Here is a 14,603-nt window from a genome sequence, read left to right as displayed (position 1 = left end):
TCCCTTTCCCCTCTTTAGTATTGGAACCTTGCTCCTTTATCCCTGGAGAAGAGTAAACTTGTTAACCCTGCACAGCCTAAAGACACAAGTCCCAGCCATCATCTTATGCCCAAAAGCAGTCCTATGAAGTCCAGCCAGGATACTAAGGCTCTCAGCTCAGTCCTGAGGATAGCTGGCAGTATGATACAACTTGAAGATTGAGGACCTGGGTTTACATCCTGATCCTGTTCATTGCAACCAATTGCATCAGAAAAAAAAAATTATGTAACAAAATGGCATACATTTGAGCAAATCAAAAGGTCACTGGGCTTCAGTTTCCTTATCTGTAAAAGGAAAAAATAAGACTAGGTGATCTCTAAGCTCCTTTCAAGCTCTAAATACCTTGATTCTATTAAAAAAGTCCTTGAGCAAACACTTATGAAGGGAACTAAGCTAAATGACAAGAAGAAAATTTAGACAATGGTATTGCTGTTAAAGAGATATAGTTGGAGACACAGGGAATATAAAAATGTAATCTGTGACAATATTCCTAAATGTAATTTTCTTAATTTAGTGCAATACTAATCAAAATACCCAGGAATGTCTTTACTGAATTATATAACGTCTATAATGAAATTGATGTGGAAAAAATAAGTAGGCAAAACTATTTAGGAGTATCTTGAAGAAAAAAGGTAGACTTATACTCCTAGACTTTATTTTTTATTTTTTTATTAATTTTATAATTGTAAAATTTTTTGACAGTATATATGCATGAGTAATTTTTTTTAATAAATTATCCCTTGTATTCATTTTTCCAAATTTTCCCCTCCCTCCCTCTATTCCCTCCCCTAGTTGACAGGCAATTCCATACATTTTACATGTGTTACAGTATAACCTAGATAAAATATATGTGTGTAAATCCCATTTTCTTGTTGCATGTTAAGTATTAGATTCCGAAGGTGTAAGTAACCTGGGTAGATAGACAGTAGTGCTAACAATTTACATTCACTTCCCAGTGTTCCTTCTCTGGGTGTAGTTGTTTCTGTCCATCATTGATCAACTGGAAGTGAGTTGGATCTTCTTTATGTTGAAGATTTCCACTTCCATCAGAATACATCTTCATACAACACTGAAGTGTACAGCAATCTTCTGGTTCTGTTCTTTTCACTCAGCATCAGTTGATGTAAGTCTCTCCAAACCTCTCTGTATTCCTCCTGCTGGTCATTTCTTACAGAGCAATAATATTCCATAACCTTCATATACCATAGTTTACCCAACCATTCTCCAATTGATGGACATCCATTCATCTTCAAGTTTCTAGCCACTACGAAAAGAGCTGCCACAACATTTTGGCACATACAGGTCCCTTTCCCCTCCTCAATATTTCTTTGGGATATAAGCCCAATAGTAGCACTGCTGGATCAAAGGGTATGAACAGTTTGATAACTTTTTGACTCCCAGACTTTAAAACATGTCATAAAGCACTTAGTGTAAGAAAAGCTGTGGTACTGGAAAAAAATAGAGAAATAGATCAATGGAACTGAAGCATCAGACTTAGAACCAAATATAAACAAAAAATTAGCTTTTTTATAAACCAGTGAAAGAAAAAGTTTTTGGAAAGATTCATTACTTAGCAATAATACATGAGAAAATTACTGGATTGCAATCTGGTGGGAAATCAATTTAGACTACCTTCTCATACACATATTTATATATATGTATATCAATTAATTACAGTTGGAAGATAGACAAACATTACAAATGAACTATATAGAGGGAAGAAAATGGAATAAATTAAATTTTTCTCAACTACACAATTGAGATTACTTTCTTGAACAAATTAAACAAATTGAAGGAATTATTTGGGTCAACATAGAGGTACTTGATCATATTAAAATAAAAATTTTCTGTAATATCCAAATCATTATATATAAATGTATATGTGTATCTATATATTCAAAATATATAATCAAATCAAAAGAAAAAGAATAAGTATAGCTTTGGTAAAATATTCATGGAAAATGTAACAGATTAACAACTTGATACCTAAAGCAAATAAGGAAATATTAATGACTTGTAAAAACAAATCCTAATCCCTAATGAACACATAATTAAGGGATATGAAGATAAAGTTTATAAAAAACAAATTGTGAATAATAACTTGAAAAAAATGTTTGATCCTACTGAATTAGAAGTAGTCTCAAACCTATCAAATTGACAAAATTAATGAAAAACACTGAAACTCTCTCTTGGTGGGTTTTTGGAGAAACATATTCATTTATTGCTATTGGAGTTGCAGATTAGAAGAATGGAAAAGCAAACTTTTGGAAAGCAAGCTGGCAATGTACAGTAAAAGTTATTAAAATAATTATAACTTTATCCTATAATTCTACTGTAAGAAATATATATATGAATAATCTAATGTATTATATATGTATATATATATTTTTTCTATACAAATCATTGTCAGACTATGCTTCTTTAATTCTACTTCTGTAAATTTGAGATTTTAATAAACCCAAGGGCAGAACATCACATTTATCTCTATTAAATTTCATCTTATTAGATTCAACTCATGGTTCTAGAGTTTTGAGATCTTTCTGGATCCTAATTCTATCATCTCTTATATATAAATTTGATAACTATGTCTTCACCCAAGTCATTGATAAAAATTTCAATTATCACATGGACATGAACAAATCCCTGAGGAATTTCACTAGAAATATTTATCCATCTTATCTGTCCATTAATGATTACATTACTGGGCACTAGATCCAGTCATTAAATCTATTTTGAACTCATACTTGAATATTAAAAAACTTTACATTGATTATGATTGAATTTCATTTCATTGGATTCAGCCTAATATAATACCTATCTAGAACCTTTGGTATTCTGACTTTGTTATCTACTGTGTTATCTGTCTTTCCCAATGCTGTGTCACCTTGATAACAAATTTGCAAGCATATCATATAACTTCATCCAAGTCATCGATAAAAAAATGTTAAATATCATAGGATCAAACACAGATCTCTTGGGTACTTCAACCATCTCAGTTGATAGGGAATGAGCTAAAACAAAACAAAACAAACAATAAAAAGTATCTTTGAATTTGACCATCCAAGCAGTCTGAATGTGTCTGATTATATTATAATCTCAAATCATATCTCTCCATCTTATCCATCAGAATAATATGCGATACTTTATCAAAAGCTTTGTTAAAATCTAAGTAAAACTATATCTACAATAATTTTAATTACATTAAATTAAAAAGGTTGCAAACAGGGGCAGCTAAGTGGCCCACTGGTTAGAGCACCAGCCCTGAAGTCAGGAGGACTTCAGTTCAAATCTGGTCTCAGATCAGATTTAACTTTATACTTCCTAGCTGTGTGACCCTGGGCATGTCACTTAACCCCAATTGCCTCAGGGAAAAAAAAAAGTTTTAAACACACAAGTTTAGCTGAGTTTAGAAGGAAAGCAGGAAACGGGAAAATTTTTTTTAACAGGATGTGTCTCTGATAAAGGTCTTATTTCTCAAATACATAACACTGAGTCAAAGTTATAAGACTACAAGTTATTCTTCAGTTAACAAATGGTCAAAGGATATGAACAGGTAATTTTCAGAAAAAACATCAAAGCTATCTATATTCATATGAAAAAATCCTCTAAATCACTATAAATTAAGGAAATGCAATTTAAAACAATATGAAGTACACTTTACCTTATTGAAGTGGCTAATATGAGAAAAAGGGAAAATAACAAACATTGGAGAGGATGTGGAAAAAATTGGGACACTAATGGTATTGGTAGAGTTGTGAACTCATTCAACCATTCTGGAAAGCAATTTGGAACTGTGCTCAAAGGGCTGTAAGATTAATGCATACCTTTTGACCCAGCAATACCACAAGTAAGTCTGTATCCCAAAGAAATTAAAGAAAAAGGAAAGGGACCTATATGTACAGATATATTCATAGCATCACATTTTCTGATAACAAAGAACTGAAAATTGAGGGGATATCCATCAACTGGGGAAGGACTGAACAAGTTGTGGTAGATGATTGTGATGGAATACCATTTTACTATAAGAAATGATGAGCAGTTTGGTTTCAGAAAAACTTGGAAAGACTTACATGAACAGATGCAAAGTGAGTTAAACAGAATAAGAACATTGTAGAGAATAACAGCAATATTATATCAGAATGAGCCTTGAATGACTCTGCTATTCTTAACAATATAATGCTCCAAGACAATTCTAAAGGATTTATGATGAATAATGCTATCTACCCCCAGAGAAAGAACTGATAGAATCTCCATGCAAATTGAAGCACAATTTTTTCATTTTCTTTTTCTTGCTTCCACCCCACAACGTTGCTAATATAGCTGATTTCAATATTTCATCATGGTTAATGTTTTGTGTGATTTCACCTGTGTAATGAGTACTGTATTTTCTGCCTTCTTAAATGACGAGGGAGGTTTGGGAGAGAATGAGAGATTTGGGGGCTCAAACAAATGTTAAAAATAAATAAATAATAACAAGAAATTTTTAAAAATCTCTAGATCCAAAGCATTTTCCTCATCTACTAGTTTAGTAGTTCTGGCAAGATAGGAAATGAAGTTAATCTGATATGATCTTTTCTTGATAAAACCATGCTGATTTTTTATAAACACAAGTTCTTTTTCTTATTGTGGTTCAGTCTGATTTTTGGTGATTCCTTTTAGGTATATACTTGGGAAGAGATTCATTTCCTTCTCCAGGTCATTTTACAGTTGAAGAAACCAAACAAGATTAAGTGATTTGCTTAGGGTCACACAGCTGTTAAGGATCTGAGGTCAGTTTTGAACTCATGGTTATGTCTTCATGGTTTCAAGCCCATTGCTCTTTCCATTCCATCTAGCTGCCTCTTCTCACATGCACACTTTTTCCCCCTAGATATTTGCTAATTATCTCTTTAATGACCATTCTATTTCTTGGGGAATCAAAGTCAAGCTCACTGGTCTATAGTTTGCAGGCTCCATTTTAGTTTTTTCCCCTTTTTTTGTGATCTAAGAACTTAGAGGGGGAGAATTTTCCCATATCTATTATTACTGATAAGATTAGAGCTGCAGCACTTATAAAGATAGTCTCCAGGTTGTATATCCACAAGCACTGCTTTTAGGATGAAAACTTTGGAGGCTGAGATGGAAACTTTTGTATTAAGTCCAGTTTCAGTTCATTTGAAACTATAATGCTCCCTTATCTGGAAGAGTGCTTTTATTATTTTTACAGAACCAAGTCACTTTTATAATTCTCTAAGGCCCTGTGGGAAATATATTCAATATGGAATCAACAAGACCTAAATTCAGATCCCCCCCAACACTTATCAGCTGTGTGACAATAGGAAATATTAATTTATTCTCCCTGAGCCTTAGTTTCTTTATCTGTAAAATGAAGATAGCATCTGTAGTAGCTCCTAGAATTGTTGTGAAACTCAAATGAGTTGCTATAACTGATGTATTTTGCAAAACTTAAAGTGCTATTAATGAGGGAAAGGAAAGGGGGAACCCCATTTCTCGGTGCATAGATAATCCCATGAGGCACAATGTCCCTTGTAAAATGAATGTACAGGCCCGAAAACCTAGATTGATAAATAAAAGGTTTATTGTAGGAATTTGGAAGTAAAGCTCAGTTAGAAATACGCCAGGGCCAAAGGTGGCCATTAGCGGGCAGGGACCCTTATATGGCTGGAAGGATACCATGTGTTGGCTGGGAGGGCTCCTGCAAAGAGAGCATTCCAGCTTGTTTCTTTTATACCCAAAAGATGATGGGTGGTACTCAGTTCTGGCGGGCTTTTCAGTTAGCCCAGATCAGGTGAGGGCTGGGGGAAGGTGAGCTGAGAGTGGGGGGGGGGGGCTGGGGCCGGATATTCAAAGGGTGCCTTTGACCAGAATTTGTGAATCAAGGTCAGTCATGGGTTGGGCAATTAGGAATCTTAAAGGGACCCCAACCCTCATCACTATATAATTGTTAATTATTATTCATTTATAAATTTAGAGTTAGAAGGGATTCTACAGGTCATCTAGTTTGCCACTACCTCCCACCCCCTCATTTCATAGATAAGAAAACTGAGACCCAAGGAATTTAAGTTATTAAGTTATTGCCTAGCTAAAGGAGGGAAAAATCTGGAATTTAAACTGATCCTCCATTTCAAATTCATTCTCTTTTCTATTGTGGATAAATACTGGTCTCTTTACACCACCCCCTCTTGAGGTGAAGAAAACTATAAGGAGAGACATTTTAAGAAACAATGTACATAGTTAAATTTATAGAACCTAAAGCAGGAGATCTGTAAAATGAACTGGAGAATAAAATGGCAAACCATTCTAGTATTCTTGCCAAGAAAACCTCAAATGGGGTCTTTTCTGGGTTAGCTTTGTCTGCCGAGTATTTTATAAATGAGGAACCGAGGCAAAAAGGATTAAGTGATCACACAGCTAATGAATAGCTGAAGCCAGATTTGAGCCCAGAACCTTATCGGCTACACCACCTAGCTATCCTTAAAAAGGGTATGAATAAAAGGCAATCTTGATAAATTTCAATGTAGACAATCACGATAGATCAAAAATAGGTGAGAGAATGATTGAAAGAGAATTTTTAAATGCTTACTATGATGTCAGGTATGGTGCTTATCACAGGAGATATAAATACAGCAAACAAAATATTCCTTACCCTCTAAATTTATTGAATTGGAAATGGAAATGGAAAAATTGAAATGGAAAAAAACACCAAGTAAGATAAGGAGTGCTGTTTTGGGAACCTAAAGAAAGGATCCAGCAGTCCTTTGGAGTGGGGAAGTAGGCAAGTTCAGGGCAAATATTATTTCTGAATGGAAAGGCAGCTGGTGAGAAGGTGAAGAAATCTGGAGAGGAAAATGGGGAGGAAAATGATGAAATAGGTTGGTTGGGGCCTCTACTGAAATGAAGATGGAGAAGGAAGTTGGCTAGTAAGTGAGGCTCCAATTGAAATGAATTAGTATAAATTAGACCAAGTAAGTGACTTTCTCTTTCTTTTAGGTTAATTTGGATTGGTCAAGACAGACCAGGGAGTTTGTTAGAGTGCTTTTAACTAGAGTTCTACAAAGGATAAAGTCAAGAGCAAATCTTAGAATTAGACTTGGAGAATCATATTCTTCTTGATAACATTTGAGTGATAGGAAACACCCAAGCTCAGCTCCAGAAGCAAGCTTAGATTCAAATACTAGCCAGCTGGCCCTCTGGAATTCCGGGTTGGAGTGGTACATATAGAGGGGCAGAATGTGTGGGTATTTAGAACAAAACTGAGCCTTATTTTATGCATTTAATGCTAGTACTTGTAGAGGTTGACTTCTGTACTTCTGCTAGAGCAAATAATAGAAAGCAGTGCTCTTCAACAAATAGGAATTTTGCATTACATTTGCGAATCTAGGCCATAGCAATGTGGGATTTGCCTTTTAGTTTTTCTATAGAAGAGTTGTGTGACTCTATGTATTTTCTATAAAGTTAAAACTATGGAGAATTAGTCTTTTCTGACATTCATTCTTTGGAATTTGGGGGGGTTGTCTTTAGGGAAACCCCCCCTTTTTTTAAGTCATCTTATCTATCTGCAAACTGAGTGAGAGATCAGTTAGTGGCTGTCATCCCAAGGGAGGAAGTGAGAAACTGACCACAAGATTGGTTTAGAAACAACTCTCTGACTTGAGTATAATGAGACATTTCTTCCCTTGCCAGCAGGAAATCTGATACCAACATCGTGCTGGTACAGTGGACCTTCTCCATTGAGCCTGGATCTAGAACCCTGAGAAGAAAGGTAAGAGGTGACAATCTGGAACCTCCCCCTTACAACACTAAGTTTCTTTATTTTTTAGTATGACCACTTATCTTCATATACCTCCAAAATAAATGAAACATTAATATCTGATAAATATTTTGGCAACAGAATTGTGATTATTCTTTTAAATTTATTGGGTTTAGTCTTTGTTAGTTCAAGAGCTACCCTGCACAATCCAACAGCTATAATATTGTGTCATTGTCATCAGAAAACTCTGGGCAGTAGCTCAGGGTTTTTTTCAGTCCCATGGGGGGAAAAATGCGGGGTAGGCTAAGTTGGTGTTGGACTCCTATAACTTCTTCTTTTTTCTCCTTTTTGGTATTGTGGTTCCTCTTTCTACCATGTTTATTGTCTTGTATTCTTCCAGAATCAGATACAAAATTCTCTGATGTTCAAAGCTCATCATAACCTAGCCCCTTCCTACCTTTAGAACACCTTAAATTATACTATATAAGCAACACTAGCCTCTTTACTGTTTTAAGAACAAGATACTCCATCTCTAAGGTTTCATGCATTTTCTCTGTAATGCTCTCCCTCTTCATCTCTACTGATTTCCTTCAACTTTCGACTAAAATTCCACCTTGTATAGGAATTCTTATCCAGTCCTCCTTAATTCCTGGGCCTCCTCTTTATTTTGTTTCTTATTTATCTTGTATATATTGTTTGCATTTATTTGTTGCCTCATTGTTTCCCCCATTAAATGTGAGGTCTTTGGAGGCAAGGGCTCTTTTAAGAGAGTTTATATTCTACTGGACTAATTCATTCACTTTAAATATAGAATGTGATTCAAAATGTTATCTCTCTTAGAGATATTTGCATTTCAACTGGGAGTTAAAGCCTTCCACTAAAGAAGCAAAGTACAAGTGGTAAACTTTCATGATTTTGTATGGAGTTTGATAAATGGGTAAAGTGGCTGAGATTGGAAAGGCCTTGATGGTCATATAACAACACACCACATAAGTAATCTTTCTAATCTTAAAATCTGGATTATAAATAATAACTTGTTATTATGAGTTGGGGAATGGGGGGGGAAGTGGTTTGTCACTTTCTTTGAAAAAGAACAATATTTCACTAAATGAGATGGTCTGAAATTATAGTTTAAAAAATTAGGCATTCTTACAAATACAGATTATAAGAAATACAATTACCAAACAATGTTCCCTTTACTTGGAGTTCATTATTTAGTGCTGTTGTAAGGCTTTAATGATGTGGGCCAAATAAGTCACTTTACAAAAATGCTCTCTTTGTGTTTTATTCTATGTGTAGGGCCATTTAGATCTGAGTGTTTGTATAGGAGAGTTTTTTTGTAGGAAGTTGTTTTCAAAAGAGACCCACATAGATAATTTTCATGTGACCACATGACAGAATGACTGTTAAGGCAGGCTGAGGGGCTAATGAAAGATGTAAATTGCTTCCTAAAAGTTTGGATCTAGTAATCATTTCTAGGAGTTAGATGCAATCCAGGACTCAGGATTCTCAAAATCAATCCCAGCTAGATAAAGGAAGATTAAATTTCCAAAAGAATGGTGAAGATTCCTCTTCTCTAGTCCCATACAGAATTTAAAATTAGGGTGCTACCCTACTACCTGCTCAGGAGATTCAGACAGGATTATATTTTACTCTTCATGTGTTCAATTACTTTCCCTAGTCCCCCTTACTGCTCATGTCTTCCCTTCAATTTATCCTGTGTGTATCTTGTTTGTACATAATTGTTTTTCATGGATTCTAATGGGGAGTCTTTAGACTGTGAGTTCCTTAAAAGCAGAGCTTGACTTTTGCCTTTCTTTGTATCAGTAGCACTTAGAATAGTGTATGGTACATAGATAAGTGCTTAATAAATGCTTGTTGACTCCCTCTGTTTGGTTATTTGGCAACTATTTATGTATCACTATTAACAGAAAATAACATATAGTCAGCCCCCTTCTTCTGTGAATAGATCAGGGACAACAAAGAAAGAAATCTAATTCTGTGATGATCAACTGTAATAGAATTGTCACTTCTCAGCAATTTGGTGATTAGAGGCAATTCCAATAAATTTTGGATGGAAAATTCCAACTGCATCCAGAGAGAGAGCCATGGAGACTGAATGAAGATCAAAGCATTGTGTTTTCATCTTTTGGTTTTTTTTTTCCTCATGGTTTTTCCCTTTTGAGTTTTCTTTCCCAACATGATTCATATGGAAATATATGAAAAATGAATGTATATGTTTAATCTTAAAAAAGACATCTGAATGGCTTTAATTTGCTAGCATAAATACCCCAATTTGGGATTCTTTACAGTATTATTTTAAGTAAAGGGTTAAATTATTTGAAAAATTCCGTGAATACACTATTGAAGCTAGATCTAACTGGTCAGTTTCCTATGTCAATCAGTCTTTACCACTTCCTTCCTTTTCCATTAGTGCTTTATATTCTAGGCCCTTCCTCCTGCATCAAAATTTCAGCCATTTAGCGCCTAATCTTGGTTCTCCAACTGTGCTGTGATAAGATTGAGTATTGATCTTGCTACCTAGAAGCCCTGGGTTCCAAACCCTCACTTTGAACTAGCTAAAAAGAGAGTAACATATTTATTTTCATAGAAGATCAATGTATCTTCTTTGTATCAATGATTGAAGGGCTTCCCAGTTTGGCCCTATTAGAATGTAAACTACTTGGGGATTATTTTTGCCTTTTGTTGTATCCCCAGGATTTAGCACAGTGCTTGCCATATCATAAATGCTTGTTGCTTGATTGACCATTCATTTTCTGCTTTTCTTGGTGACCTTAGTAAATGCCTGTTGATTGATTGCCCATCTCTTGAAAGCTATCTCTACTCTGCCAGAGAAGTAGAAGAAGAATGAGTGCTACCACTAGGAGCAGGTTATTGTGAGGAAAAAAAAAATTAGGTAACCATGAGATCCAGTGCAAAGAGACCGTAACTGTGACAGATGATAGTATTCACAGTGAAGAAGTTCCCCAGACATCTCTTGTGAATTGTAAAAGGCAAGAGAATGGCTTTTCTCATTGCTTTAGGAAGAATGAGGATATTATATATTCTTTGATTGCTGCCTAAAGCCTCTATTTAAGAGGAAATGTTATTAAAGGCTACTGAAAAAATTATGGCTATAAAAATGAAACACTTTTTTGTGGGAGAGGGATGCAATGCAGTGTATAAGATAGCATCACATATTCTGAAATCACTAATTCAATTTAATAAATACTTACTGAGTACTTATTATATGCCAGGTACTATGCTCAGTATTGGAGATACAAAGAGTCAAAATGTAGATCCTGCCCTTAAGTAGTTTGAAATCTAATGGGGGAGAGGAAAGATGATAATCAAACAAATATGTATACAGTAAGCTATATACAGAATAAATAATAAATAATTAACAGAGAGAAAGTACTAAAATTAAAATGAATTGGGGAATAATTTCTATAGGAATTAGGATTTTAGTTGGAACTTAAAAGAGGTTAAGATCTGTAAATGAGGAGGGGAAACAATCCCAATATGGAGCACACCCAGAAGGAATGCACAGAACTAGAGATGGAGTGTCTTGTTCATGGAAAAGCTAGGAGTATATGTATTGAAGAGTAGGGAAGAAAGTCCTCTAAAATTTTTCATAATTATTATATATGCCTTATAAAATCCTTTTGAGCTTGGTCAGCACTCTTTTAATTTACTAATTTCATGGATTGCCTTCTAATCCTATTAACTGACAATAATTCTCACATACTTGAATCCATAATCTTCAGGATATATGGGAGACTCACTCTCCAAAATGTTCTTTCAAAGTATAGTCTTTGTTCTTACTTGCTGATGACTTAAAATTGGCTAGTTAAGAACTGTTTTGATTAGGAAAATAGAAATGATCTCTAATGGTAGTTACTTCATAATTAATCTATTGAAATGAAGCATCAAGTGGTCACTTTCATAGGATCATTGACATAGGACTACAAAGACTGTTGAAAATAGCTTGGTTCAAATGCCTTCTTTTGAAGATGAAACTGAGTGAGGTCCAAAGACTTGAAATGGAGCCTGATATCAGATGAGTCAATTTAAATGTTTATTGACTTGTGCCAAGAACGTGCTGAGCACTAAGGCTACAAGAGTATTTGGTTCTAGTTCTGTAATTACTTATTATCTATGAAGACCTTTTAAATTTTTTTTTCATTTGTGACCCTTTTTTGCCAGAGAAATTTTTACATGAACCCGGATATATGGGTATATAAAATAGGTATAGAAATCAAACATTTAACGTTAATAAATCATAATTTCACAACCCTTCACATTCAGTTATGTGATCCCATGTGGGGTCATGATCCACAGTTTAAGAAGCTTTGATCTATGAAAAATTGCTCCCCTGCTATAAGGCTGTTTCCTCAATAAATTGGACTATTGTGGAGTTAGGGAATAGGGTGAGGAGTTTCTTCTAGTTCTGAATCTATAATGCTGTGAACTGAGAAATGAAATAGAAAAACCCATAATCATTAGCAACAGATAATTGTATGTGATTAATAGTTTAGGACACTATATTTAGAGGTAGCAAATGGTGAAGAATTCTTGATTATCTATTAGTAAGATTTGAAAATTTAGCCTCTCAATCTCTTCAGTCTGCTATAAATATTTGCAGGTTTCAAGAAAAAGTACCAATAACTCTTGATTATTAATTCTAATGGATTGTTGTTGGAAGAAACAGTCTAGAAAATATTAAGTGGATAATTTAAAGCCAATTCTACATATTTAGATTTTAAATTATGTTTGAAAACAAGTCTGTTGTTATAAATGTTCATAATTTTTCATATAAACTAATAGAACCACACTATGAAGATCTCATCTAACAGGAATTGAGAAGCTGACCAATTACTTTCCTTGCCATGTTAATCAATTTTGCTTTATTCTCTATTCCATACTGAATAAAGGAACCATTCCTTCTAGGCAGAGAAGTGATACAGTAGAAAAAGTGCTGGACTTGAAGTAAGGAAAACCTGAATTTTACTAGTTGTATGATTCTGGGCAACTTATTTAACCTCTGACTGTTCTGTTTTTGCATCTGTAAAATAGAAATAATAACAGCTTCTACCTTTCAGGATTTTTTGTGTGAATAAAATAAATTAGTATTTGTAAAGTGTTTTGAAAATTTTAAATCACTATGTAAATGTTATCATTATTAAGTTTTAATTATTATTAATCTTTAAGTTTTAATACAAAGCACCTAAAAATCAGGAAAACTGGATTCTAGTCCTATCTCCATTACTAGCTTTCTATTGCTTTACTTTTATGGACCTTTGTCTCCTTATCTACAAAATTAAAAGTTTGGATTATATAAGTAGTTTTTCCTGCTCTAAAATTGTATAATTATATGATTCAAAATGAATGGCAAAAATTAAAAAAAAAAAAAAGACCATCAACTCTGTCCATAAAGACTTATTCTAGTACATAGTAAGGTACCATTCCATTAATCTACACTCTCCACAGAGTCATAAAAAATTCTAAGCACCTGGTAAGTGCTCAGTAAATACTTACTTTTTTCTTAAAGCTTTTTATTTTCTTTTTTTGTTTGTTTGTTTTTTTTGTCTTGTCCATTTTTTATTTTTTTTTATTTTTTATTTATTTTTTATTAATTTTTCCAAATTATCCCCTCCCTCCCTCCACTCCCTCCCCCCGATGGCAGGTAATCCCATACATTTTACATGTGTTACAATATAACCTAGATACAATATATGTGTGTAAATACCATTTTCTTGTTGCACATTAATTATTAGCTTCCGAAGGTATAAGTAACCTGGGTAGATAGACAGTAGTGCTAACAATTTACATTCAAAGCTTTTTATTTTCAAAACAAAATGAAAACAATAAAAAAGTGAAAATACGATGATGTGATCTACACTCATTCCCCACAGTCCTCTCTCTGGATGAAGATGACTCTCTCCATCACAAGTTTATTGTAACTGGCCTAAATCACCTCGCAATTGATAAGAGCCAAGTCCATCACAATTTATCTTTGTTTAGTCTTGTTGTTGCTGTGTACAATGATCTCCTGGCTCTACTCATTTCACTCAGCATCAGTTCATGTAAGTCTCTCTAGCCCTCTCTAAAATCATTCTGCTGATTGTTTCTTATAGAACAATAATATTCCATAACATTTATATACCATAACTTATTCAGCCATTCTCTGACTGATGGTCATCCACTCAGTTTCCAGTTTCTTGCCACAACAAAAATTTTTGCACATGTGGGTCCCTTTCCCTTCTTTATGATCTCTTAGAGATATAAACCCAGTAGATTCTCAATGAATATTTATTAATAAATGATCTATGTTAATGATCTCTATTTTATTGTGAATACTACTGCCATTAACAATGTAGAGACAACACAATAACTGAAAAGTACTTTCAAGGTTTCTAAAGAATAAAAAGTAAATGTCTGTGAGTAGGGCATGCCAATTATGTATCTCCCTCTTGAAGCCAAAGATTTGACAGATTTATAGTTCTAAATTCCATCACATTGCCACGATAAGCTTCTAGCTTTTCTTTGTATTTTTATATTTAAACACCTGCTTGGGGTACGTGAATTCAGCTGCTGTAAAGGATTTAGACAGAATAGAGGAGATTAAGATAGTTTCTTATGCATAGTTGTCCATATTTAAAAAAAATAGCCATGTTTTTGGCAGTCTTGCTATTGTGTGTTGTACCTGGGCACACACTCATTGCTTAACTTTTTGTCCCTAAGCCTATTTAAAACCTACTAATAGATTAGCGTGGCGAAAGCAACCAGCATTTGCTTTGTTTGTGGATGGGTG

Source organism: Sminthopsis crassicaudata, chromosome 3 (assembly GCF_048593235.1).
Source record: "Sminthopsis crassicaudata isolate SCR6 chromosome 3, ASM4859323v1, whole genome shotgun sequence".
NCBI lineage: Eukaryota > Metazoa > Chordata > Mammalia > Dasyuromorphia > Dasyuridae > Sminthopsis > Sminthopsis crassicaudata.
Note: the sequence above shows the minus strand (reverse complement) of the source record.